The sequence below is a fragment of the Perissodus microlepis genome, chromosome 22 (genome assembly GCF_051167445.1).
Source record: "Perissodus microlepis isolate ML-2025 ecotype Zambia chromosome 22, ASM5116744v1, whole genome shotgun sequence".
NCBI lineage: Eukaryota > Metazoa > Chordata > Actinopteri > Cichliformes > Cichlidae > Perissodus > Perissodus microlepis.
Window position 1 is genome coordinate 28250582 of NC_140481.1, and position 11143 is coordinate 28261724.

The following is an 11143-nucleotide window of genomic DNA, read 5'->3' on the forward strand; positions in this document are numbered from 1 at the left end:
CTCTTTCTGTGACACTGAAATCAATCTCAGTACGTCACACTGAAGGATTTACCAGTGTCTAAAATTCATCTGGAGGACAAAAGCAGGAGGAGAATAGAGAGAGAAGGATTGAGGAGTCTTTACCTTCAGTTAAAGGGGAATATACAAATCACTGTGGGAGAAGGACTCTTAGTATTCACATGCTGTTTCAGGTGTTTAAGGTGATCAAACCTTCTACCCTTCACCCTTTTGTGTGTGTGTGATTAAAAAAGAGAACCTTGTTACATCTGAGATCATAAAATACAGCAGTAATAACTCTTTATGATCCAGCTGTGCCAAATGTCATATTTAACTGACACCACTTTAAAGTGGCAGCTCTCTGGAATTTCAAGATTGCCCTCCTTGAAAAAAAATGATAACTTGTTGTGCATCTCTAACGGTAGGAACTAAGAGGCAAGGCAAAGAGGCGAGGATAAGAATCGAGGATGTACAAAGTGATAAATGAGAAATGGGCCTTAGGATGGCACGGCAGGATAAAAACATTAATGTTATCCCTCCTCAGCTGCTCTGTAAGATTAGCTCGCTGCTCTGCAGACCTCTGATAAGTTTTACTGCTGGTCATTTTGTATCATATGCTTCATTAAGAAGAATCAAAAACATGTCAGTGATATTGTGTCTGTGAAGGTTCTCAGTCATCCAGGTCATCGTAGTCAAAGGAGCTTGCAAAGAAAAGCGTCTGGACTTCTTTAAGTTGCTTGAAGACGTTTCACCTCTCATCCGAGAAGCTTCTTCAGTTCTAAGGTCAAATGGCGGAGAGTCCCAGATTTAAACCCAGTGGGAGTGTCCCCCCAAAGAGGGACAAAAGGTCAGTGATATTGGTTTCTCACCTGATTTTAATGTTATTGCAGACAATGAAGGTAAAGTCGTTAACCTGTTAGCTCATGTGTAAGTAAGAGCTCTGCCCCTATGTTTCCCTGTCTGCTCGTCTCTCTGTCTACGAGTCTATGTCTGAGTGATTCTCATGTCCCAGTTGTAGTGACTTCCTCCTTTGTTTTGACAACTGATCTTCCTTGTTTCCTTGTTGTTTTGCTTTCTTTGTCTCTCCATCTCTGCTATTTTTTAACTTTTCTCGCATGTGTCTCGTCTTGTCTTTGTTTACTCTCCAGTTGCTTCCTCCTCTTCCCCTGAGTTTTTCCTTGAGCTTTAGTTTCCTCTGTTGTGTTCCTGCTTTTTGGCTGCACCTAGTCTTTGGACTATATTTTGGACTCAGCCTGCTCTTCCTCAGCAGCACCCTTTGTTGTTTACACCCACTAGCACGTTCATTAAAGAACCTGTTTTTTTGCAACCTGCCTCCTTGCCTCTGTGTTGTCTTGCATTTGGATCCTCGCTTTGAACTGACAGTAAAAGATAATGGGTTATGATCCAGGTTTCCAGGCCATGCGAGACAAAACATTTCCTGAATACAGACCAATGGGTGATGTCAAAGCTCGCTACATTAATCTTTATATACAGTGGCACTGAAACGCATTTCATTTTGATGAAATTTACCCAAAGCCATCACATTTCTTCCCATTAAAATGTCACAAGACAAACCCCTTCTGCAGCCTTCTGCCCCTGCAGTGGTTGCCATGCCTCACCACTCTGATGCAGGGTCATGTGAGAGACCGGGAAGTCAGATTGATTAAACAAGCTGCCGGGATAATGTGATCATGTATCAGTCAGCCCACACGTTTAGCTCCATAATTCTTTCTCCATGGCAGCCTGTCTCCTCTCCAGCTTTGGCCTTTTGAAGTTTCACAAATCCACCCCCTCCTCCTCACCAAGCCTTCTCCTCTTCTCTCTTCCTCCTCCTCCTCTTCCATTCCTCCATTCATCCTCCTCCATCATCTTCACCCTGAGTGTCCCTCTGTCCATCGTGGCTTCCAGCTCCCCTTCACCCTTAATAACTACTCTCACCCTGTCTATCCTGACCTCCAGCGTTCCTGCGGCCTCGATGACTCCCCACACCTCCTCCATCCACCCCCCTCTTGCTGCTTCTTCCCATCATTAAGCATTTTAACCCAATCCCTTCTCCTCCTCTATTAGTTGGCTCTGTAGCTGTTGCTTTGCTAATGGCACTCCAAGGGAGCACGGCGATAATACTGTTGGCTTTAATTAAAGACATTAAAGGCCTGGAAAGTCACAGAGCCCCCGGGATGATATGTTCTGTTCTCACACCTCCCGAAATACTTCTCTCTCTTCTCCATCACTTTTTTCTTCTCTTTCCTTTACTGTTGCTCATTTGATTCTTTTATTTTTGCGCTGAATCTCGAGCGCCCTCATTTCCCCTACAGCTACTGTCTCTTCCTTCCTGTTTCAGTTTCTTCTGCTGTTCATTCATTTTACTTTCCCTTCTTCCCAGTATCCCTTTGCTTCTCTTCCATTAAGTCCTTTTTTCCTCGCCATCTTTACATCTTTACCTTTTCATGTCTTTCTTCCCGTGACTACCTGCAGCACGCTCTTGGCACACAGCTCGTAGATGGCTTCATTAGCGTTGATGCTTAGGATGTTGTTTACCGGTAATTAGTGTTTTCCTTGTGAGTTTGGTTCACATCACAAGACTGTTGTCGATTTTCAAGAAACCAGTACGGCTCCATGGTCTTGTCAGAAGGCGAGCACTGATACCTTAAATTTAAAAACAGAGCACAGGTACTGCGTGACTTCTGTAGATTTTGTTTGTTTGTGCATGTCTTCATGTTTGGATTACCTGGATTTCCTAATGCATTTATAATCCAAACCAAATAGCTTCAAGTTAGTTCTCCCAATGCTCCCAATTATAGTGCTGAAAATAAAAAACTACTAAGACTGGATTTTAAATGGGTTGGATTAAAGTATCTCCACAAATTCACCATCTCAGCTGGTTAAATTTCATTTCCAGAGTACCTGCTAGCTTTAGTGCATGCTATTCATACAATACATGGAGCAGCATTGTGTGCTTTAATGCTACCGCCTTCAAATTTCTGTGTGCGTGTGCTTGTATTAATAGAAGACGTGGACATTCAGCTACAAACTAATAGCAACTGTATCTCACACACACATAGAGCCACGTGCACACATCCACATGCACACACCCCTTTATAGGGAAAGTTGTGCACTTCAAGGCATTGATTAGTCTGGCTGTTGGTGCTTCCCTGCATCTCCATTTAGCCATTATTGGAGGCACATCTGTTCTCTATGAGCTGACTCCTGTTTATATCCCCATCATACACAATGCAAATACACACACACAAACACACAGGGACATACAACACCTTGACAGATCTGGAAACAGGCACGAATGCAAGTACACACACAGACAATCCCAGAAGCAAACTCATGCATGTCAACATCTACATGGACGCACATGCATTTGCATACACACACACCTCAAGGAGAATCACAATGGGAGCGAGGCACTTTCCGATCATCTCACATCAGCTCAACACCCCCCCATAAATAGAAAAACTGGCTCAGCACCGCAGGGAAGAAAACAACATTTGGAGAACAGATTAAAGTGGGGGTTTCTGAGGGTGGAGGTGAGCACATGAGCGGCGTTGTTTTATATATTGTGTATCACATTGCGTAAGGACATTTTAGTGAGGCTCATGGGTCATATGAGGATGAAACTTTTTCTTTCCTCAATGCACTTTACATTTTGTGTTGGCCTGCAAACGCATGTCTGGATGTGTTAAACTACTTGTATCAGTGTTATCTTGTGTGTGTGTGTGTGTGTGTGTGTGTGTGTGTGTGTGTGTGTGTGTGTGTGTGTGTGAGAGAGAGAGAGACAGAGAGAGAGGGAGTGAGTGAGTGTCTTGGAATAAGGAAGACTGAGTCACCCTCTGGCTTGCCATCTTTATCCCTGGCACCCCTTTCTCTGTTTAGCCCTGCAGCAGTGACGATGAGAAGTCCTCTCAATTCAATCAAACAACATGAAGGGAAAACCAAAAAAAAAAAAAAAAGAAAAAAACACACGCACACAGAAAACAATTAACTTTGACAGAGAAAGGAGCAATGAGGGGAGCCTCGGAGTTTAGGTGGAATTGGAGAGGGGATCAAGGGAGTAAATAAAGAAAGGTTAAAAGAGGGATACAAAAGAGATGGAAAGAAAGTAAGCACACTTAGAAATATGTTCAGTGGTGTAAGCCAAATGCTCAGAAAGCAAATTTAATATATTCTGAGTACCGTCACATGGTCACACACCACTTTGCTATATTTGGATGGTGCTCATGGGAAAAGGTAAAAAATACAGAAGTCGTTACAATTATTTGCATGCAAACACAAATGTTCCTCAGAGCTACATTTTGCAATGAACACCTGCAACTCTGTAAATGGTCTTCTGAGTAACAAACCCTCTAATCCTCTTTCCATAATTATCTTTACACAGAATGTGTGATAGAGTTTACGGGGTTTGCAATTTGCCAGGACACTCCTTGAACATAACATAACACAACTAAAAATTGGCCGGGGCTTTGAAGCATCAGTTCAACAGCAGACTAGTATTTGTTCACTCGCATTACCGCATGTGCTGCACTGGTAGTTAACTGAAAACACAAGGGGACCAGTAGGGTGTACTGACACGCTTGTTTCCCCTGCCATAGTGCTTTCTGAATGTTGTGCATTGCTGCGCACAAAGAGGAAATAAAGACCAGGTTCACGCAACATAATGCTCATCACTATAGAGGCAGTCCACACAGCAACAATGTTGTATTATGGCAAAAAGTGGGCCCAAAGAGCAGACTTGGACAACAGCAGAAAGGTTTGTACTGTTTGCTGTGAAAGAATGAATTGTTAATGGGTTCAGACAGTTGGTGGAAAACTTCAGAGATACTTTGGACTGGTACACGGAAGCTCTGTTAGACAGAAGACAAGAGATTAACAGGAACCCAAGAGGATGATGAGAATAATGAGAGTGAACCAGAGGTCTTGGTTGCATTGGAAGTGAGGGGAGGCTCAGAGGGAGTGTGAAGGTAGCTGCGAGTATCAGACAGGTGGCGGAAGAAAGCGCTTGAAGAGCGGGCAGGCAGGTGAGCGGGTAAGTACTTTCTTTGACAGATTACATGGGGCTGGTGAGTAGTTCTGGGAGTTTCTGGAGGCAACAAGTGAACAGGTTTCCAGGTAAGGTGTGTGAGGAGGTTCAGAACTGTTAACATAGCTGCAACAACAATATGGGAAAGAACTGTTGGAACCTCCGGCCTGACACAGTCCACACATATTATTTCCAGATAAAAGGTGGGAGTGGGAAGGACTGCTCAAATGGGGGAACTCCATCCAGGGCAAGAGCAAGGAGCCAACTCAGCATTTCCACCTGAGGCTTCAAAACACAGAAACAAAAAAATGATAAAAAGCAGATCATCACACAATCAACTGCTCCACAGGAGAAGCATCTAAGAAGGCAGGCTAAAGTAAACAGAGCAGCGTTTTAAACAAACAAGAATCTTTTAAAAAGTTATTTTCAAACTCTGTAAACAAGAATTTAACAGCTCTGAACTTGACACACCACTTCAGATGTCCAGTGAAAGTTATTCGGTTATTTCAGTGCAATGCTTTGAATTTCATTTAATGTTTTTTTTTACTTCTTCCAAGAAGGTTGTGGTAGGTCTTTGGTAGTGTTTGCGTGTTTTAAATGAATTCCAATAAAACTGTGTAGGGGTGTAGAGTGGGGTCATGTTGACGGTCCATTGAAACTTGGCTTACATCTACCAAAGTCTCCAAGGTCAGCTTAATAATTTATTGGTTGAAAACGGAAAAAAATGCTTCTACCTCCAAACTATGATTTTTACAAGTGTGGTGTGTATGGTTAACACAAAGTATCGTGTAAAGATTTCAAATGTGTCACATTTGGTCAGTAGATTGATATGAAGGTCATAATTGTGGTATCTAGAGCTGTGTTTCATACAAGAATAGAAATACTTTATTTTACTATTACTCTTGTAACTTAGAAACTAGGATTCTTACAAGTCTTTTTTTTAAATTAACAACATATAGGTACATGAAATATGTTGTTATTAACTCAGACAGATCCATATTTCCGTCTCTCCACAGGAATACTTTCTCACGAGCTCCAGATTTCCTGCACAGAGACAAACTGAAAGTAAGTTGAGGTCACAGAGTCAAACATGCAGATTTCAGAAGCAACAATTCCACCAACTGTTTCCAGTCTAACAACCAGACAGCTGATCACAAAATTACTCACAGGTGAGTTAATCATCCCAGGTGCATGGAGCTGAAAGGCGGGGAAGCAGCAGAAAGACCCATCCCTGGAGCACAAGGCATGGTTACCTCACACGCACATATATACAACACACATTGTTGACTGTACACCATCCATCCAACCAACGTCATTGTCAGGTATGACGGGGGTAACAGAAGTAGAGAATATCAGATGATTTTCATGATTTGACTACTCTCAGCTTCTGCTAAATTGTTGATTTAACTAAAGAACTCGTCATGGACTTGAGGAGGCACAGAGGTCCACTCCCCTTTCATTTTAAATGGAGAACAGGTGGAATCTGTCTCCACCTTCAGGTTTCTGGGCACCTACATTTCCATGGCTCTCACCTGGATCCACAACACCATAAAGAAGTCCTGAGGAGGAAGAACCTGGACCAGAAGCTGCTGCTGGCTTTCTATCGGTCCTCAGTGGAGAGTGTGCTCTCCTACTGCCTGGGTGTTTGCTACGCAGGCACCACAACCCAGAACTGAAAGGCTGCACAGAGGGCAATTAACACCACCTTTTAAAAAAAAATAAAAAATAAATAAATAAATCACTGGCTGCCCTTTGCCACCCCTGGAGGCCATCATCAGATCCTCCTGTCTCAGGAAAACCAGGGCGGTCACAGGTGATCCCTTGCACCCTGGCTGCCTGTTTGACCCGCTGCCCTCTGGTCAGTGCCTCAGGTCAGTCAGGTCCCACACCTCCAGACTCACAAACAGCTTCTTCCCCTGGGCCATTCGCACTGTTAACAAACACTACCCCCCACCTCACCAATCTGAGCCATGGTCTTAGTAACCTTCATCGCTCAGGCCACTCACACACAGACTCTTTCAGACCAAGTGTTTTATACATTGAAGCACTTTGCAACCTGTTCTCTAATGTGTGCCTCCCTCCTGGTTTGTATATGTTCATCTTGAATGAATATATTTTTCCTTTTTCTTATTTATTCCTGCTGTCTTGCTATTTATGTTTTATTCCGCCACAGTTGGCATGGAGCACCCATTATGTGCATACATGTGCAATGAAAATAAAGGGCTATTCAATTCTATTCTACAACAGAAAAAGAGAGAAAATGAGTGAGTCGGCCAGGAGAACCTTGACAGTGTATTAAAATGGGTTTCAACAGGTCAAATAAAAAAAGCCTGCAATTTGCACCTATTTCTATTGCACTACAATTTTCTTATAGTACAATTAAAAAGAACAAAGTTTTAAAAAGTTGAATACAGAAAATACAACACTATTCACACAAAGTAAATCCTACACAGAGCGTGAGCTGCCTCGGCGGGTCTGTGCTCTCAGAGTGCTACGTGTTGGTTTCTGGTTTTGACTGATTTTAAAAGAGCTCTTACGTGTACTGCTGTTTTATTATTTTAACAAGTCTACTTAATGCAAACAGCAACAAATTTATGAATGCTATAGTGAACTGCTGGATCCCAACATCACATGAAAAAAATTCAGATTCTAATTATTATTAGTTTCTGTCTGATCTTTGCTCACAGTCACTCTTTACACTAGCTTACACAAAGCACAAACAAGCCTATTCATTTATATCCTCTGTATTGGACATTTGTTTTTGGTCTTTTTATCTTTTGACTTATTTGAGCTGCCCTACTAAGTCCTGATGTACTAAATAGAGGACATCCTGGGCTTTCCATTGATATCTCATGTGTTTGTCGGCCTCTTTTAGTTCAATGGGTAGATTCTTTTTTCCAGTTCTCAGGAGGTTAAATAATATAAATGCAGTGTTGCTGAACAGTGTAAGTTAACAGAATTTGGGGTGAATTTAAAAAAAAAAACAGACTTGTAACACAATCTGCCTGTTTAAAGCAAAATAGAGTCAAAGCTGCATTGAGCTATATCAAATAAAATCAAAGCAACCTTATCGTTTATAATCTGATCTCGAATCTGCATGAATTGCTGCACAGCCAGACAATAATTTAGAGATACCAGAAATCCATCCAACCAAGAGCAGAATGTAAGCTGACTGAAAATGAGCCTAAATTGAAATTTCACTGAGTGAACCAACTCAGAGTTAGTATCTGACTATGCTCTTATATCTTTTCCACAGACTCAGTGCTGGTGCTCGGCCCAAGACTGGAATCAGTGACATCAGAGGTTCTGAGAGTTTGCCATTGTCGGGACAGGCCTGGATTTGGGCCAGCTCATCTTTCACCCCCACCCACAGGCAGGGTTTGTTGGATAACTGTGCGTCAGCTGTCATACATGTTCACCATCATCTAACTTATTTGCAGTATACATGGACCAGCTCATTCTTTCACTTCCTACCTGATTGTTATCCCTTATTTAGTGTGAAATCCCTTGCACATTGTAAGCTGAAGCCTCCGCAGCATTCATTCTGCTGGTTTCATTGTGGTTCTTTGTGTTTATAAAGGTAAAATGGGAGGCAGAGCCTTCAGCCATCAGGCCTCTCTCATTTGGAGCCAGCTCCCAGTTTGAATTCAAGATGCAGACATCTTCTCTGCTTTTAAAATTAGACCCAAGACTGTTTGAAGGCACTTTGTGATAAATGTTATATTTAAGGCTGGATCATATGGTCCTGAACCATCCCTTTATTATGCTGATACTGGCCGAGAATTCTGCATCACAATGTAATACTCTTATTTGTTGGCATCTTAAGCAGGACAATTGGAGGACGAACTGGCAGAAAGGCAAGGATCCCAGGGAGCAGAGGGAGATTCGGCAAACAGCGAGCAGGCAGCTTTCAGGTAAGTCTGTTCTTATTTTATTGGTGCAGCATCCAGCTGGAGGGTCTGCGTTAGAAAATGGGAAGTGACCATTAAACTTAGAATTGGGAACACAGAGGAAACACACAGGGATCTGGTAGACAACTGGAGAACAAAGAAGGGTTACAGGATGAAAAATAAAAGAACAAGTATAAGACACAACAGGCTTAATTACCACCGTCGTGGTGACTAGCAGAGAGTAGCAGCACAAGCCAGTAATACCATGAGCTGGGAGAAAGACTGTTATCCTTTCCCCCTGCTTTCTCTTTTCTCTTTCCCCTCATCAGCTGCAACAGATGGCTGCCCCTCCCTGAGCCTGTTTATGCTGCAGGTTTCTTCCTATTAAAAGGGAGTTTTTCCTTCCCACGGTTGTGAAGGCTCACAGAGGGCTGTTTGGGTTTTAGGGTCTTTAGCAGGTGTGTCCAACTCCAGTCCTTGAGAGCTACTGTCCTGCAGCTTCTAGATGCATTCTTGTTCCGACACACCTGAATCAAATGAATGGCTTGTTACCAGGCCTTTGCCAAACTTGATGGCATGCTGGAGCGGTAATCCAATCATCTGATTCAGCTGTGTTGGAGTAGGAATGCATTTAAAAGCTGCAGGACAGTAGCTCTCAAGGACTGGAGTTGGACACGCCTGCCTTACAGTATAAAGCACCTCAAGGCAACTGTTGTTGTAATTTAAGCGCTGTGTAAATTAACGTAAATTAAACTGAATCCTGCAAAAAACCAGAAAGGTACCAACTCCTCCCTGGACACCGAGCACACCTGAGCTGGTCAACACAAAAGGCTTTAACAGAACCGTTTTTATTTTCCTGCCACTGGCATGTCTGCCCACCCTACACCACTTCTGTATTCTCCAAACATCCAGCCCCCACCCCCAGCCCACCCCACCACCTGCTACCAAAACAGAAACAAAAGAGCATTCGAATCACCAGTTGAAACTCCAGCTCCGATCCAGCAGCCACAGCTTGATCTACAGATAATTCCCTGTCGTCACATTGGCCAAGCACTAACTTCTTCTGGCCTAAAACCCTCTCACCTGCAATCACTTACCTGCTCCAAGCCTTCGCCCTATTGAATTTCTGTGATAGTTCATTAAACCTTTTAAAACTGATTATTGATGTCTCGGTTCTGCTTTTGAGTCTAAAAACTGGTCGGTTAATGAGCTGCTGCAACAAATTAATGACTTTGAGCCTATACAGATTCTAACTAACCTACACTTAGAAACACTACATGAGAAAAAATAACTTAATTTAGGCCTTTCATTTTCTCACAATACAATTAATTTGATTATATTAACACATGCAATGCTCATCTGTGGGAGTGTGTAGCCTTTTTTTTTTATAGCCACAGTTAAATTATATCAGTTAAATAGATAAATGAAAATAGTGTATGTACAGCCATCTTCATGGGAGTTTTAGACCATCTGAGTCACCAAATATTGTAAAAGGTAAAACTTCTCGGCTGGCTCTTATCTTTTCACACCCCCTCAGGGCCTGTTTGAGGGTTATGAATGCTAGAAAGTTAGAAGTAGGCTTATATTAAAGTTATGATAAGGGTCTGACAGTTAGTTGTGATGGTTAAACTTGGCTTGTGAATGCATCAGTGTCAATGAATGTCCTCACAAAAACAGAAAAACAAACATGCCTATATACTCCAGCTTTTGGTGCAGCAGCAACATAATTTCCGAGCTGAGATATTCAGAGTTTTATCTACCCTAAAGACTGATACAGCCATTCTACAGCACTAGCTGTATGAGTCTTGTAAGGGAAATGTCAGACGTCTGAAACAGCGGATGATGTTAAGGGCAGAATCTCATTCTCTGTGAAGTCAGGGTACGTTGGACAGAATTTTCTGGCACATTAGCCAGAGAAAGTCCCTAATATATGTGTTCCGGAATAAATCAGAGTTTTAGAGTCTGGAGGTAAAAAGACCAAATCAGCAGAGCTCATGCAGTAATACTAATGCTGTCCTGAGAGGGATTAAGAGAAAAATAATGCAGGAGAGAGAAGCAACAGTGGACACGAACAAGCTGAAGGTGGGTAAAGTGAACATGAGAGGCAGCATGACATATTCATAATAACATCTTTTTGAATGTAGCTGGTAGTTTAGTAGGAGAAATGTGTATTTCATCAGTCTTTTACATTGATGCCACCTGTCAGCATATGCACGCAAAGCTTTTTATC